The 18,257-nt window shown below is 39.7% G+C and overlaps 1 protein-coding gene across 4 annotated transcripts in view; it reads left to right on the plus strand.

Moving 5' to 3' along the window:
• Nucleotides 1-6,346: 6,346 nt before the first annotated feature.
• CDKAL1 (CDKAL1 threonylcarbamoyladenosine tRNA methylthiotransferase) overlaps nucleotides 6,347-18,257 on the plus strand; it is a 654,884-nt gene continuing 642,973 nt past the window's right edge. For 2 of the 4 annotated variants that reach the window (XM_025891077.2, XM_073877633.1), the window contains exons 1-2: nucleotides 6,347-6,432; nucleotides 7,247-7,285. The gene's annotated coding sequence lies outside the window, so the exon portion shown is untranslated. Of the gene's footprint in view, nucleotides 6,433-7,246; nucleotides 7,286-14,690; nucleotides 14,786-18,257 lie in introns of those variants that run through there. The other 2 variants (XM_073877631.1, XM_073877632.1) reach the window with 2 other exon arrangements.

Below are 18,257 nucleotides of genomic sequence, written 5' to 3' on the forward strand. Positions count from 1 at the left end.
ACCTGAATTTAGTCATGAGGGAACATCAGACCAACTCAAATTGAGGGACATTTTACAAAATAATTGATCAGTATTCCTCAAAAGTGTCAAGATAAAAAAAAACAACCACAAAGCACAAGGAAGTGTCCCAGACTGGGACAGTTAAGAGTATCATGTCAATGTTAATTTCTTGGTGTTGATTGTTGTACTTCTGTTATATAAAATGTTAACATCTGGGGAAGCTGGGTGAAGGTTATGCATAAATTCACTGTACTATTTTTTGCAACTCTATTTTTTTTTTAAAGATTTTATTTATTTATTTATTTGACAGAGAGAGAGACAGTGAGAGAGGGAACACAAGCGGGGGGAGTGGGAGAGGGAGAAGCAGACTCCCCATCAAGCAGGGAGCCCGATGTGGGGCTCAATCCCAGGACCCTGGGATCATGACCTGAGCCGAAGGCAGCCGCTTAATGACTGACCCACCCAGGCGCCCCTATTTTTTGCAACTTTAAAAAACTTTGAAATTATTTCAAAATAAAAAATGATAATAAAAGGTAAAAAAAAAAAAAACTTCAAACAAACCCTGAATTCCTGATCTCCCCCTTCAGTAATTAATTCCAAATTATGGTAATTTTATTCTTCTTGTAGTCGAGGCCAAAAACTTGGGAATCATCCTTTATTTCTCTTTTTTTCCCCTCATACTCTAGATCCAACCTACAGGGAATTCTATGGGCTGTGTCCTCAAATGTGTCCAGAATCTAACTACTTATCACCTCTGCTGCTACCTGGCTAGTCCAGGACAGCATCTGCCCTCCCCTGGATTATTAGTTATCTCCAATTTATGTCCTTGAGCCACTCCTCTCTTCATAACCCTCTAATGGCTCCCATTTCATTTAGAGGAAAAGCCAGAGTTCTGACTATGGCCCATAAAGCTGTACATGATCTGGTTTCATTGACTCTTTGACCTCCTTTCTTATTACTCATGCATTCACATACTCACTCCATTCAAACCACTCTAATCTTCCTGCTATCTCTTGAACACACCAGGTGTTAGAGCCTTTAGAGCCTTTCCACTGGCAGGTCCCTTTCCCCTTTACACTCTTCTTGGCTAACCTCCTCATCTTCTTCAAGTCTTTGTTTAAACATCTTTTTCTCAATTAGCCTACTCTGACCACCATCTTTAAGAATTGCAGGACTTCACTCTTGGTTATCCTTACTCTGCTATGAACTTTTGGCCATTTTTATCACCTTTGAACATATGATTTTTATTTATCTCATATTTACTGTGTATCATCTATCTCTACTTGCTAGCATGTAAACTCTTAAGAGGGCAGAAATTGTGTCTGTTTTTTTTTTTTCTAGTCTGAGAATTTCAGGTACACTATATACACTGCAAATCTATTATTCTATGACTTAATAAGTTTATTATATATTGAGTTATATATTACTGAAAGACAGAAAAAACATCCTATGTCTCCCACAGACACAAGTAATCAGGGAGTTAGACAACAGATATAAATTATCTTTTTTTGTTGTTTGTTTTAAATCAAGAGAATATGTAAAACCAAGAAGTTTAGCTAGTACTCTTTCAGTTGCAACTGAAAGAAACCCACTCAAGTTAGCTTAAGAAATAAAAAGGGGGAGTTTACCTATTCATGAAACTAAATAGCTCAGAAGTAAACCTCGCTTCAAGCAAGCTGGATGTAGGGGGGTTGATAGTTGTCCTCAGAACTTACTGATTTATTCCTTCATCATTCAGATCTACTTTCCTGTGAAATAGCTTGGGCCCCAGGCAGGTGTTCTCCACCTGGTAGTTTTAGAAGCTTCTGGCTGCAGGTTCTCCTGGTGGACAGAGCCCGGAAATCACCCTGGCCTAGCGTGGGTTACCTGCCCTGAGGCAAGGGGAGGTGGGCCTCTCAGTGCTTTGGCCTGGCCCACAGGCACAGCCCCCAAACCACTCATACTGAGAGTGGAAGAATCAAAACAGAAAATTAATTACAGGATTGAGCCAAATCTATTTGTGCAAACCGACAGAATAGAAAAAGCTGCTATTATTGCAAGTATAGTGCTCTGACCCCTAGTGGTTAGATGACACGGAGAAAATTAAGCATTCATTCAAAAGCCCTCAGCAGGTTAATATATTTCACAACATGTTTTATATAATCTTTTTTCAGTTTACTTAAGAATATCAGTGTCTTTCCTTTTTATTCTCCCCATTGAAGTCTTCACCTATTTGGGGCAAAGTTTCTTTTGACATACTTTCAACTATCACCATCTTTCTCCTTGGGTTTGTATTTAGATACTGTGATAATGTCCTAAGTTATTTCCTGATCTTCAATTCTTTATGAAAACCAACACCTGAAAAGCCTTCCTAAAAAGCTGCTTTAGTTGTATAGTTTCCAGCTGGGGAGTTTACTCTGACAATCAGATCCAACCAAAAACCCTGGTCTAGCATCAATTTTCATGTGCTCCCTTCATGCTGTTTGCTTATGAAATTACAGTTAGCTTTGAAGCTATCACAAATAACAATACGTTCACATGGTGGCTCCCGGGTGGCTCAGTGGTTAAGCGTCTGCCTTCAGCTCAGGTCATGATCCCAGGGTCCTGGGATTGAGCACCGCATCGGGCTCCCTGCTCTGCGAGAAGCCTGCTTCTCCCTCTCCCACTCCCCCTGCTTGTGTTCCCTCTCTTGCTGTTTCTCTCTCTCTGTCAAACAAATAAACAAAATTTAAAAAACAAAAAAACAATACGTTCACGTAGTATGTGTTGACCTGCTGAACTTTAAAAATTGAGAACACTCATACTTTTCTGATCTCATATGAGAAATAGATTAATACATTTTAAATTTCATTCTACTAAACTTACCTAATATTCTACACAGAAATTTCATTATACTCCTTAGCATTTTTCAAGGGTGAATTAAGTGCATGATTTATTTCTCGTAAAAAAGACATCGATTGGTACAAATTTATAAGTATACTAACTAAAGGCTAAGATTATAAGCTAAAACTAAAATATATGTGCATAAATGTTTATAATCTTCATGTTTCATTCTTTCTTTGTTGGTTAGTGGCCGAGATAATAAGAATTCGAACTTCATTATTGTCTACATTTTCTCTTCAATTTTCACTATAAAGACAAACATAAAAAATGGAGTCAATCATTCTGAAGGCTTATAGATTTTATTACACATTTCTCTTATTTTTGTTTTTTTCTCTCCAATGTTTTTCTCTATGTGAATATTTGCATTTTTAATGATAGTACACAGTTTGTTTCTTTTGAAGTATTCATATAAAATTGCTAAAAAAGACCAGAGTAGGACTACCTAACCTTCAGTTTCCTTCTCTGTAAAAAGAGGATAAGAGATGTTTGCCTGGGTGGTGCAGTTGGTTAAGTGGCTGACTTTTGGTTTCCGCTCAAGTCACGATCTCAGGGTTGTGAGATCAAGCCGTGCATCGGGCTCCGTGTGCTCAGCTCGGAGTCTGCTTGAGTTTTTCTCTCCCTGTGCTCCTTACCCCCATGCTCTCTCTCTCCCCAATAAATAAAAAAATCTTTAAAAGGAGGATAAAATAATATTAATAATAGTACTACTAATTTATAGGATTATTTATAGAGTTATTATGATGGATCCATTTGATAATTCACATGGAGGGCTTACTGTTGTTACTGGCACACACTTATAAGTTCTCAAAAATCTTTACTATTATTTTATACATTCACTTGCATTTTTAGTGTGTCTCTATACACATAAACTGGTTTGTCTGCCACCAAACATTTATAAAGCATTTAATATTATATTTGTGGGCTGAAGGAACAATAACAAGATAGAGTGTCTATTCGTACGAAGTTTACAATCTAATTGAGAATCAAAGCATAGAAATTTAAAATTTATAAACAAAATGCGATATATACATATAATGGAATATTGTTCAGCTGTAAAAAAGGAAGTTCTGACACATGCAACTACATCAACATGGTTGAAGATATTATGCCAAGAGAAATAAGCTAGTTACAAAAGGACAAATATTGTATGCTTCCACTTATATGAGGTACCTAGAGTGATCAAATTCACATGCTCAGAAAGCAGAACTATGGTTGCCAGCAGTGGGGGGAAGAAGGAAAGGGGAGTTACTGAGTGAGTACAGATTAGTTTGGGGGGATGAAAAAATTCTGGCAATTGATGGTGGTATGGATACATGAAAATGTGAATGTAATCAATGTTACTGAATTGTACATTTAAAAATGGCAAAAATGGTAAATTTTATGTTATATATATCTCACCAAAAAAAGATTTAAAGTCTAAATATTAACATAAAGGAAAATCAGAGTTCGATACTACAAAATAATAGATAAACCAGTAAATTATAAATTATCAAGTGCCATTTTAATTTTATTTATAAAATGAATCTTTATTTTTTGAATAAGTAGTACATAGGCTCAGTACAAAAATAACAGTTACAAAAGGGCATAGAGGGAAAAGTAAACCTGTAGCCAATGTATATATTTACATATATATATATTTTCCATAACTATACCAATACACTGTAAACACTACATTGCAACTTCCTTTTTCCACTTAAGAATGTCTTGGGTAGTACATTAAAAGCAACCTTATTCTTTCTTAAGAGCTGTATAGATACCATAAATATATTTAACCATTCCCTATTGAGAAGCCAGAGAGGGTTTCAGTATTTTGTTATTACAAGCAACATTTCAAAGAATAACCTGGCACATACGTCATTTGGCATATCTGTGAACATTTCTGTAAGATAAATTCCTAGAGGTAGGGTCACTGAATTTTCAAATGATTCATATTAAAAGGGTCCCCCCTTTCCATTTCCCCATTCCTCACAGTCAACAATTCCATTTAGGTTTTCAATATTTATTCATGCTTGAAGTTTTGTCCTCCAACCCAACCTCCTGAAAGAATCATCTGCTCAGACACTTTCATGCTACCTAATACATCCAAGATTATGTCTGATCTAATGTCTATTTTAGCAAACAAGGCTCACCTTCATGTGGTCCCTGCATTTTGCCTCTCTAGCCTTCTCAACCATCACCCCCCTTTACTCTTTTTGCTTTTATAATATACAAGAGTTTATACTTCAGGCCTCCATACATTTGCTCTTACTATCTCCCTGCCTGGAATACCTTCCTCCATTGCTCTTACTTCCCCCATGGGGAGTCTTGACCCCCTTATGTAGAAGGAGAAATCTCCCCTTTGTGCTCCACAGTCCCTGTGCATTCATCTTCCACAACGATTGCTCTTTTCTACCGAAACTATAACCTGGAAATATCCTTCAGGTAGGGAGTTGTCTTTTTTTCCCCTTTCTAGCTCTAGCATCCAGCATCATGCTTGAGGTCAAGTGATGTGTACTCAGTAAAATTTCTTTAAGTGAAATCGACTAGATCTTGGCAGGAAAGGGAGGGGGTCAGTCACTTCATTTAAGGTATGCTTGGCAGGGAAAGGGAGGGAGTCAGTCACTTCATTAAGGTATGCTTATCTTCCATTAAGTGGAAGATTATATGCTAGGCAGTGGGATTACAGTGAAAGAGATGGGGCAACATAAATGTACAATTCGAATTCAGCTGGGTGAGGACTGCAGTGGACTCTAGGTCACAGAAGGAATTGCACTAGGAATAAAGCTCACGATTTCTGTCTTCTTCATGGCCAGTTGTCTTCATTTTTTAAAGTGGAGATGCTCTTTCAGTAAACAAGTTCAAGCACAGTGTCTTGGGTAAAAAAATAATAAAGTGAGAAAACACATGGAAAGCAACTAGGTCAGAATCAGTATACTCCGTGAAAGTTCTTTCTGCTAAACTGCCTTACAGTTTATCTGCCTTCTAAGCATTAAAAAACAAAACAAAACAAAAATGCTTGGTGTTAAATGATCTGTACTGTTTAATCCAACTGTTTTTTTGTCCTTTTCTACTCTCTTCTCCAATGTGACCTCTTTTCACAAAAGATTGAGGAAGAAAGTAAAATGTAATGAAAAGAGTAGGTTCTTTCAGAGTTGGGCAAAATTGAATTCAGCACAGAGGACTGTCACAACTAGTATAGTAACTTTTTAGGCAAGTAAGTACACTCCCTGTTTCCTCTTTGATAAAATAATAATAATAATAAGTTGGGAGATAATGTTTATGTTAAGCGCTTAATATGGTGCCTGACACATAGTAAGAGCTCAGCAGAAGATGGCTATTAATCGATTTTAAGAACCTGAGGTTTTGGTGTCTATTTTCACTCTTGCAAACAAAGGAATTCCAAGTGTAATCTCTACCAAAATAAGTTAGACCTGAACTCGCACTTTCAGCGATGATGCAATTTGACCTCCCCGGGCCACCGTCGCCGAGCATGCGCAAATAGACGTGGCGGGACGTATGTGTCATGGCGAGCTCCATCTGAAGTGTTTCCCGTATCCGCAGAACGGCGTGCGGTTCTCTCACTTCGAACTGGTATGTTATTTCCCGATCTCTGGGTAAGGGTGGCGGGTGGATCAGTGTGGAGCAGAGTGTGGCTAGAGCTTCTTTCATGGTGGAGCCTTGTTTCTCCAGTTTCGGTCTTTCTCGGGCCGTTTGCTGGTTTGTTTCGTAGTTGAAAGGGGACTTGCCAGCTGGGGTCGGGGGATTGGGAGGCGGGTAGCGCTGCCTGAAGTGAGGACAGAGTGGTTGGCGTTAGGTGCTGGAGGGCCGTAAGGAATATTTAAGGGACCTCGTTCCTTATTGTCAAATCTCACTCCATTTGTTCTCCCACTTTCTGTGCTGAATTTGTGGGATGGGACAAGGCTTTCGCAGTTATGTAGCTTTCACAGACTTGTATTTCAAGGATTTAAACAGAAGTTGGCTAGAAGGGCCAATGTCTTGTGGTTTTTCACTTTTGTTCCCTTTTACTTATAAAACCTCTCTCTGAATCTCGGGACGACACGTGTTTTTCTGGTGAAAGGAGATCTGTATACCCACCTCATTGCCTAGTTTCCGTTTTGTAGTTGGTATTTACTCGAGTAACGCAGACGTGTTGTAGTGCTGGGTCCCGGGTAGTGTTCATTACTGTGGCCAGACGCTCGATCACCATCACGGCAAATAATGGAGGATGTAAACGCGCCTGACCCGATCAGTAAGAAGTTGGAGTAGTACGGAACATTATTCACCTTGCTCCATAAAGCAGTCTTTTAAGAAGTCTAATCCCGTTTAGCTAGTTTTAAAGAGTTCTTACTGTGGGTTTGTGAACTTGTTGGGAGCTCGCTTTTTCTAATCAGTTTTTATTTTCCAGACTTTCCAGAGGATTTGAGACTAATTGCAGATAATCAAGGTACTCATTTATTTTCAAACCTTTTACGCTTGAGTGAAGTGTTAACACATTAGAAAGTTCAGAAAGGCAGCCTAGTTTCTTAGTAATGTTGCCACCATCATTCTGTGGAAATATCCTCTCCAGATCATGCTGTATCACTAAATCAATGAGACATTTTCTTTTTTTAAGATTTTATTTATTTACTTGAGAGAGAGAATGAGAGAGAGAGAGAGCACATGAGAGGGGGGAGGGTCAGAGGGAGAAGCAGACTCCCCGCTGAGCAGGGAGCCCGATGTGGGACTTGATCCCGGGACTCCAGGATCATGACCTGAGCCGAAGGCAGTCGCTTAACCAACTGAGCCACCCAGGCGCCCCTATCATTCACTTTACTTTTTATCTACATTCAGCAGCACTGACCTTGTTGATCTCTTTGACATGTTCTCTTCCTTTGCCTTCTATCACCTACAGATTTTCTCCTTTTCAGGTTGGTGCTTCTTGGTCTCTCTTATAGGCTGGTTCTCTTCTATTTGGCAGTTAAATTTGGAGTTCCTCAGGCTTAGTTCTTAATCCTTTTTCTTTCTGGGTGGTCTAATCTACATCGTAGTCAATGCTGTTTTATTTGTTTATTATTTAATTAATTTTAGCCATCCTAGTGGGTGTGGAGTGGTATGTCATTGTGGTTTTGATTTGCATTTTCCTTGTAGTTAATGACGTTGACATCTTTTCGATGTGCTTTTTGGCCATTTGTATACCTTTGGAGAAATATGTATTCATATCTTGTCATGTTTTACATTGGGTTATTTGTCTTTATTGTTGACTTGTGTAATTATTGCATTCTGATACTGGATGTTTATCAGACATGATTTGTAAATATTTTCTCCCATTGTATGACTTGTCCTTTCACTTTCTTGATGGTGTCCTTTGAAACATAAATTTTTTTTTATTAAAGATTTTATTTGTCAGAGAGAGAGGGAGAGAGAGCGCATGTGCGAGAGCACACAAGCAAGGGGAGGAGCAGGCAGAGGGAGAAGCAGGCTCCCTGACTTGGGACTCGATCCTAGGACCCCAGGATCATGACCTGAGCGGAAGGCAGATGGTTAACCGACTGAGCCACCCAGGTGCCCCTCAGTTGTTTATAATTTTCAAAAGCTCTTCAGGTGAATATAGTGAGCACTCAAGATTGAGAACCTCTGTCTGGGAGAATGGTGGATCTCAATCAGGGATGTTTAGTGGAATCAGCTGGGTAGGTTTTACGTTAATATCCTTAAATTCCACTCTTGGAGATTCTAATTCAGAATGGGACCTGGGCATTTGATACTATAAAAGCTCTCCTAATAAATCACGCCTGGAAGTAACACTACTGTAGGATGTTTCTTTTTTCATCATTTTTAGTATCTCCCTTTTCACTGGTGATTTTTTGTTTTTTTTAAGATTTTATTTATTTATTTGACAGACACAGTGAGAGAAGGAACACAAGCACGGGGAGTGGGAGAGGGAGAAGCAGGCTTCCCGCTGAGCAGGGAGCCTGATGCGGGCCTCGTTCCCAGGATCCTGGGATCATGACCTGAGCTGAAGGCAGACGCTTAATGACTGAGCCACCCAGGCACCCCATTCATGATGATTTTTATTCCCTTTATCAAACTTGAATTCCTCTATCTTTTGAGAAAAAACTTTCATATGATCCTATTGTTACCTTTAAATATTGTCTTGCTTTCTTTTTAGCCTCAAACTTTCATTTCATTATTACTCATTTATAAATGGCTGACGGCTAACAATTCCTTCTACCAGCTTGTTGGAAGTAAAAACTATTAATAGTGATGAGTGAGATTGTTTTTTGTTTTGGTTTTTAAAGATTTTATTTGACAGAGAGCGCACACAAGCAGGGGGAGCAGCAGGCTCCCTACTGAGCAGGGAGCCTGATGTGGGGCTCCATCCCAGGACCCTGGGATCATGACCTGAGCCGAAGGCAGTTAACCCACTGAGCCACTCAGGCGCCTGGAGTGAGGTTGTTTTAATGTGCTTATGATATGCAGCCAGATTTACCATCCTCTGCTTTATATTCGTCTCCTTTGTTTCTCTAAGGTGAATTTCTAGAAATGGAATTGCTGGGTCAAAGGATACATATGTTTTAAAGTTTAATAGGTATTGCTAGAAAGCCTTCCAAAAAGGGTATACCAGTTTTACCATACTTTGAGCCAGCAATAGGGCTTGTCAGTCTTCTTTTTTCTTTTTTTTTTTAATCAGTGGGGTAGACAAAAAACTATTTATTGTTTAAACACTTGCTATTATTGTGCCTGAGCAGTATTTCCAGTGCTTATTGGCTATTTGTATTTCTTGAGTGCCAGTTTTTCCTTTGTCCCCTTTTTTCCTGGAATGTCTTTATTTCTTAGCATTGCATTAGACTCTTAACATGGTTTGGGCTTTGCCAGTGAGGCAGAGCTATAGCTGGGGGAGCTTGGTGTTGAGCGAAGGCCTGGGTTCTAATTCTAGTTCTTTTGGTGTACAAATCCTTTTCTTTCTCTCGACACTGAGAGGCTTAGCAACGTTTTCTTCTTACCTGTGTGATACCGTATGTCTACTTCAGTGGACCCATCTCATCTTTCTTTCTCTGTTCTCTTTCCCTCCTTTGGATCCATACACAATGCTGTATAGGATGTCAAAAATGTGATTAAGAAATATGGCTTTTAATGTGTCCTTCAATTCAGAATCCTTCAGTTGTTCTTTAGTATCATTTGAAGGCACTACCTGGTCTTAGCCATTCTCACTCACCTTATTTCATGGACTAATAGTGATAGAAGAAACTCCCAGGGTTATTAGGTATTTACTTCAACTTCACATCCAGTGTAAGAATTTCCTCCTCTATGTTATAGAAAGACTAGCTAAATTTACCTTAAGCATTTTATTAATTCATTCATTTGGTCAACAAATACTGTGTGCCTGCTCTATGGTAGGCTTTGTTATAGGTGTCATAGATACAGTGGTAAGAAGGAGGTAATGCCTTTTTTCCTTATGGAGCTTACATTGCAGTGAGAAAGATGGAATTATGTTCTGCAGTTACGGTGTCAGCTTAGAGGTCATTGTGAGTGTGTGTGGATACTTGGTCTCTGTGTGGTTATTTTATTTTATTTGCCTGAGAGAGGGAGAGTGAGAGCGAGCGAGTGCACGTGCACAAGCAAGGGGAGCAGGGGGAGAGGGAGAAGCAGGCTCCCTGCTGAGTAAGGAGCCCGTTGCCGGCCTCGATCCCAGGACCCTGGGTTAATGACCTGAGCTGAAGGCAGACACTTAACTGACTGAGCCACATAGTCGTCCCTGTGTGGTTATTTTAGATGTGGTGCTTAGGAAAGGCCTCTCTGAGGAGGTGTCATTTGAATAGAGAAGTGGGCAGCAAGCCATATAAATATTTGGGGAATGATATTCCAGGCAGAAAAAAAAAAAAACAAGCGTGAAGACCTCTGAGTTAAAAACTAGTTTGGCATACTCAGAGAATATTTAAAAGGTTTAGTATAGTTGGGACAGGGGGAGTAGCCAGGGGCCATATCTTGTTAGACTGGGTCATCTACAGTAAAAGAAAAAAAAATATTGAGAACCTGCAATGTGCTAGATGTAGTTTTAGGCACTACTTGGGATAAAGCAGTGAACAGAGCACACAAAATCCTTTACCTTCGGGGCGCCTGGGTGCCTCAGTCGGTTAAACGTGTGACTCTTGATGTCAGCCCAGGTCATGGTCTTGGGGTCATGAGATCAGGCCTTGTGTCCAACTCTGTGCTGAGTGTGGAGCCTGCTTGGGATTCTCTGTCCCTCATTCACATGAGCACTTGAATCTTTCTCTCAGTAAAACAACAACAACAACAACAACAACAAAGCCTTTACCTTCGTGGAGTACATACTCTAGTAGAAAAAGATTAAAGAAGTAATGAAAACCTCTAAGTGGGTAATAAAGTTGTGGTAAGGAGACAAGGCAGGGAAGGGGGAGAGCAAGTGTGTGTACATGCAGTGAGGTGGGAGTTGCTCAGAAAGGTTTCACTGGTGATGTTCACACAAAGTCCTGAAGGCATCCCAGACAAGACTAAGGCCCTGGGATGAGTGTGTGCTGGTGGGTATGAGGAAGCCTGTGTGTTGAATGGAAGGAGAAGGGGAATGGTAGGGAAGAGGGTCAGAGAGGTGACAGGAGGCTGATTATATATGTCCTTGCAGATCTTTGCAGTGATTTTGGGTTTTTACTCTGAGATGGAATACCATTGGCAGGTTTTGGTCTGAAGCTTGAGATGAAGTTAGGTTTTAAAGGAATCCCTGGGTCCTGTGCTGAAAACGTCCTTTGGGAATTAAGGGTAGAAGCAGGGAGACTAACTTTGGCAATAATCTATGCAAGAGTTGATGTCTTGATTATTGTAAATAATGCTGCAATAAACACAGGGGTTCATATATCTTTGAGTTAGTGTTTTGCTTTTCCCTGTGTAAAGACCCCATAGTGGAATTATTAGATCCTATGATATTTCTGTTTTTAATTTTTTGAGGAACCTCCATACTGTTTCCTGTGGTGGCTGCACTAATTTACATCCCTACCAACAGCGCACAAAGTTCCTTTTTCTTCACATCCTCTCCAGCACTTGTTCATTTTTGTCTCCTTGGTTTTAGACATTCTAACAGGTGTGAGGTGATAGCTCATTGTGGTTTCGATTTGTATTTCCCTATGATTAATGATATCGAGCATCGTTTCATGTGTCTATTGGCCATCTGTCCTTGGAAAAATGTCTGTCCAGGTCCTCTGCCCATTTTTTAATAGGATTTTTTTTGGTATTGAGTTGTATGGTTGTTTATATATTTTATATATTACCCCTTATTGGATATATCGTTTGCAAATATCTTCCCCATTCAGTAGGTTGCCTTTTTGTTTTGTTAATGGTTTCCTTTGCAAAAGCTATTTATTTGATTTAGTTCCAGTAGTTTGTTTTTTGCTTTTGTTTCTCTTCCTTAGGGGATGTATCTAGAAACATGCAGTCTTTCAAAACTGAACCATGTCATCTGCGAATAGTGATAGCTTAACTTCTTTACCAGTATGGATGCCAGTTATGTTCTTTTCTCGTCTGAAAGCTGTGGCGAGGACTTCCAGTACTGTGTTGAATAAAAGTGGCGAGAGTGGACATCCTTGTCTTGTTCCTGACCTTAGAGGGAAAGTTTTCACCACTGAGGATGAGGTTGGCTGTGAGTTTTGCATATATGGTCTTTATGATGTTTAGGTATGTTCCCTTTAATTCAGTTTTTTTGAGAGTTGTTATCATGAATGGATGTTGAATCTTGTCATATACTTTTTTCTATATCTATTGAGGTGGTCATATGAATTTTATCATTTGTTGTGTTGATGTGGTTCATGACGTGGATTGATTTGTGAGTATTGAACCATCCTGGCGTCCTAGGAATAAATCCCATCTGATCGAGGTGAATGATCTTTTTAATGTATTGGTGTATGAGGTTTGCTAATACTTTGTTGAGAATTTTGCATCTATGTTCATCAGTGATATTGGCCTGTAGTTCTTTTTTTGTGGTGTCTGGTTTTGGTATCAGAGTAATGCTTGCCTCATAGAATGTATTTGGAAACTTTCCTTCCTCTTCTATTTTTTGGAAGAGTTGGAGGAGACTAAGTGTTAATTGTTTAAGTGTCTGGTAGAATTCACTCATAAATCCAGCTGGTCTTGTACTTTTATTTCTTGGTAGTTTTTGATTACTGATTCAGTTTCATTGCTTGTAATTGGTCTATTAAGATTATCTGTTTCTTCTTGGTTTAGTTTTGGAAGATTATGTATGTTTCTAGGAATATATCTATTTCTTCCAGGTTGCTTATTTTGTTGGCATATAATTTTTCATAGTATTCTCTTACAACCCTTTGTATTTCTGTGGCATCAGTTGTTACTTCTCTCTTGTTTCTCATTTTATTTATTTGGGTCCTTTTGCCTTTTTTTCTCGATGAGTCTGCCTAAAAGCTTTTCACTTTTATTTTTTCAAAGAACCAGCTCTTGGTTTAGTTGATTTTTTTTCTATTGTTATTTTAATCTCCATGGCATTTATTTCTGCTCTGATCTTTATTATATCCTTTCTTCTACTCATTTTGAGCGTTGTTCTTTTTTTAGTTCCTTTAGGTGTAAAGTTAGATTGAATTTTTTTCTTGTTTCTTGACATAGGCCTGTATTGATATGCACTTCCCTTTTAGAACTGCTTTTGCTGTGTTGCATAGATTTTGGACTGTGGTCTTTTCATTTTCATTTGTCTTCATGTATTTTTTAAATTTTTTTTTAAGATTTTATTTGAGAGAGAGCGAGCGAGAGAGAGCGAGCACGAGCAGGGACAGAGGCAGAGGGAGAAGCAGACTCCCTGCTGAGCAGGGAGCCCGATGCGGGGCTCAATCCCAGGACCCTGGGGTCATGACCTGAGCTGAAGGCAGATGCTTAACTGACTGAACCATCCAGGCACCCCTAAATTTCTTCTTTGATTACTTTTTTGACCCATTGGTTATTTAGTATCATGTTGTTTAGTCTCCATGTGTTTGTGTTTTTTCCAGTTTTTTTGTGATTTATTTCTAGTTTTATACCAATGTAGTTGTAAAAGATGCATGGTGTCATTTCAGTCCTCTTAAACTTATTGAGGCTTGTTTTTTGGCCTAATATGTCATCTATTCTGGAGAATGTTCCATGTGCACTTGGAAAGAAAGTGTATTCTGTGATTTTGGGTGTAATATTCTTTTATATCTGTTATGTCCATCTGGTCCAGTGTGTCATGCAGATACATTGTTTCCTTCTTGGTTTTCTGTGGGTGATCTATCCATTGATGTAAGTGGGATGTTAAAGTCCCGTACTGTTATTGTATTACCATTAATTTCTCTCTTTATGTCTGTTAATACTTTATCTATTTAAGTGCTTTGGTGTCGGGTGCATAGTTACAATTGTTATAACCTCTGGTTGGATTGATCCCTTTATCACTATGTAATGCCCTTTGTCTCTTATTACAGTTTTTTTTTTTTTTTTAAGATTTTATTTATTTGACAGAGAGACACAGCGAGAGCAGGAACACAAGCAGGGGGAGCGGGAGAGGGAGAAGCAGGCTTCCCGCAGAGCAGGGAGCCTGATGCGGGGCTCGATCCCAGGACCCTGGGATCATGACCTGAGCCGAAGGCAGACGCTTAACGACTGAGCCACCCAGGCGCCCTCTTATTACAGTTTTTGTTTTGTCTCTTTTGTCTAAGTATTGCTGCCCCAGTTTTTTTTTTTTTTTTTTTGACTTCCATAGGCATGGCAAATGTTTTTCCATCTCTTTGCTTTCAGATCTGAGGTGAGTCTCTTATAGGTGGCATATAGATGGATCTTTTTTTTTTTTTAAGACTTTATTTATTTGAGGGGAAGGAGCCGAAGGAGAGGGACAAGCAGACTCTGCACCGAGCACAAGGCCTGACATGGGCCGGATCCCAAGACCCCGAGATCCCGATCCAAGCCAAAACCAAGAGCTGGATGTTCAACTGACTGAACCACCCAGGTGCCCCAGATGGGTCTTTTTATTTTAAAATACATTCTCTGTGTCTTTTGATTGGAGCATTTAGGCCATTTGCATTTAAAGTAATTATTGATAGGTGTGTACTTATTGCCATTTAAAAAATTTGTTTTCTTGTTGTTTTTGTAGTTCTTTGTTCCGTTCTTCTCTTACTCTCTTTCTCTGAGATTGATATGTATCTACAGTGTTTTGTTTGGCTTTCTTTCTCTTTAGTTTTTGTGTATCTGTCATAGGTTGGGTTTGTGGTTACCATGAAGTTCATATATAACATACTAAGTAAAGAACAGTTTGTATTAATTTGGTGGTCATTTAAGTTCAAACACATTCTAAAAAAAAAAAAAAAAAACCAGAAAAAAAAAATCCTTTTCCTTTTTCCCCTTCTCTTTTTACTCCCTGCTCCACATTTTGTGTATATGTTGTCATATTTTACATCTTTTTCTTATGTGTAATTATGTCCATTTCTTTTCCACTTAAAGAAGTACCTTTAACATTTTTCATAAGGCTGGTTTAATGGTGATAAACTCCTTTATCTTTTGTTTGTCTGGGAAACTTTCTCTCTCCTTTAAATCTGATTTATAATCTTGCTGGGTAGAATATTCTTGGTTGTGGGCTTTTTCCTTTCAGCACTTTGCGTATATCATGCCCTGCTCTTCTGGCCTGCAAAATTTCTGCTGAACAATCAGTTGATAGCCTTATGGTGTTTACCTTTTAGATAACTTTTTCTCTCTTGCTGCTTTTGGGATTATGTCTTTATCTTTATTTATTTATTTATTTATTTATTTGAGAGAGAGAATGAGGGATAGAGCACATGAGAGGGAAGAGGGTCAGAGGGAGAAGCAGACTCCCTGCTGAGCAGGGAGCCCGATGGGGGACTCGATCCCAGGACTCCGGGATCATGACCTGAGCCGAAGGCAGTTGCTTAACCATCTGAGCCACCTATGTCTTTATTTTTAACCTTTGACATTTTAATTATTATATGCTGTGGTGTGAACCTCCTTGGGTTCTTGTTTGGAACTCTCTGCTTTTTGGACTTGGATGTCTATTTCCCTTGTTAGATTAAGGAAGTTTTCAGTTATTCTTCAAGTAAGTTTTCTGCACCTTTCTTTTTCTCCTGGGACCCATCTCATGTGAATGTTTGGTCACTTGATGTTATCCAAGAGATCTCTTAATCTTTCCTCATTTTATAAGAATTCTTTTCTCATTACTGTTCAGCTTGTGTGCTCTCCATTACCCTGTCTTCCAGAGTGCTGATATGTTCTTCAGATCCTCTAACCTACTGTTGATTCCATCAATGTGTTTTTTTATTTCAGTTGTTGTATTCTTCAGCTTGGATTGGTTCTTTTCAATATTTTCTCTCTCTTTATTGAAGGTTTCACTGAGTTCTTCCACTCTTTTTTTTCCCAGCCCAGTGAGTATCTTTATGATCATTACATTAAATTCTTTATCAAGCATGTTGCTTAAGTCTGCTTGATTTAATGCTTTTATTGAGGTTTTTTTGTTTTGTTTTGTTTTTTCTCTTTTGGAGCATATTCCTCTGTCTCCCAATTTTGCTTGACTTCTGTGTTTGTTTCTGTGGATTAGGCAAAAGTGTTACTTCTCCAAAAGTTGAAAGAGCGGTCTTGTGTATGGTGATCCCTATGCAGACTGTGTGTTCTTGCTGACTTTGGCTGACTGGCTGGAGCTGTGGCTTGTATGTGCTTACTCAGTCTTAAACTGTGGCTTTTTACAGAAAGAATTAAGAAAAAAATTTTGAAAGGAAAAGGAGAAAAGAAAAACAAAATGAGGATAAAAGAGTAAGAGTGGCACCTGGGTGGCTCAGTTTTTTAACTGTCTGCCTTCAGCTCAGGTCACGATCTCAGGGTCCTGGGATCGAGCCCCACATCAGGCTCTCTGCTCAGCAAGGAGTCTGCTTCTGCCTCTCCCCCTGGCTTATGCTCTCTCTTCCTATCTCTCTCTCTCAAATAAATAAATAAAATATTAAAAAAATTCTCAAATCCTAAAGAAAAAGAACAAAACCAAAAAGAAACAATAAGCAAAATAAGTCAAATTTTAAAAAGTTAAACAGTAAAAATTGAAACGCATACATACAGAGCACAAAACTGCAGCTTGTTTGCTTTGTCCCAGCATGACAGCTGGTGTGAGCATGTGACCCTGGGCTCACTGAGATCACAAGCTCTCTGTGATGACTGGACCTGCCAGTTACGGCATTGAGACCCTACAGTTATGGTGTTGGAATCCACCTCTTAGAGCAGCCAGATCCTTCTTCAGTCTCTTCTTTTGAGGTGGAGAGGGAGAGAGTATTCCTGCAGTTCCTTGGCCCTTTTAAAGATTTTATTCATTTACTTGAAAGAGAGAGAGACAGAGCACAACCAGGGGGAGAGGCAGAGGGAGAGGGAGAAGCAGACTTCCTGCTGAGCAGGGAGCCCGACATGGGGCTTGATCCCAGGACCCTGGGATTATGACCTGAGCTAAAGAAAGACACTTAACCAACTGAGCCACCCAGGCACCCCTCCTTGGCCTTTTTAAACCCAGGCTTTTTTTTCTGTGCCCCAGCGCATCTAGGGCTGGTATGAGCTTGTGGACCCTGGGCTTGCTGAAGTCACAGTCTCATTGGGAGGATTGGGCCTGCCTGTAATGGTGTCTGGACCCTTTTCTGATCTAGGCTTTTAAGGTGGAGTGGGAGCATCAACTGTAGTTCCCCAGGCCCTCTGACCTGGGGAGCTTTTCCTTCAGCTCCCCTGCTGCTTGGCAGAGTTTTAGTGTTGTCTCTTTTATATGCTAGTTGCTCTTTTTTCTTTTTCTTTTAAGATTTATTTATTTGAGAGAGCATGAGCAGGAGAGGGGCAAAGGGAGAGGGAGAAGCAGACTCCCCACTGAGCAGGGATTCCCAAAGCGGTGCTCAATCCCAGGACCCGGGATCATGACCCAAGCCCAAGGCAGACACTAAACCAACTGAGCCACCCAGGTGCCCTTGCTAGTTGCCCTTTTGAACCATGGGTTTATTTTGTTTGTTTGTTTGTTTTTCTGTGCCCAAGGACAGAGGGCTCTGTTCCTGGTCCTTTAGTACTGTGCCTTCCCACTGCAGTTCCCGGTGTTGGAGGTGGGGGTTCCCTCTGTTACTGTGTCTCTGTCTCTTTTGCTGTTCTCTTGCCATTCCGGCTTCAGTTGTTCAGTAGTTGCTCAGTCAGCCCTCTGTTCTTAAGGAGGAGTTGTTCTATTAATAGGTGTAATTTGGTGTGTTCTGTGGAGGAGGTGAGTTCAGTCTTCCTACATCACCATCTTGAATTGGAACTCGCAGGAGTTTTTCTTCTTTTTTTTTTAAAGTTTTTATTTAAATTCCATTTAGTGAACATACAGTGTAATGCTCGTTTCAGGGGTACAATACAGTGATTCAGCACTTCCGTATAACACCCCGTTCTCATCACAGCAAGTGCCTTTCATAATCCCCATCACCTAT

The sequence above is a fragment of the Callorhinus ursinus genome, unplaced genomic scaffold, assembly GCF_003265705.2.
Source record: "Callorhinus ursinus isolate GAN/ISIS: 27379988/994484 unplaced genomic scaffold, GSC_fseal_2.0 scaffold26, whole genome shotgun sequence".
NCBI lineage: Eukaryota > Metazoa > Chordata > Mammalia > Carnivora > Otariidae > Callorhinus > Callorhinus ursinus.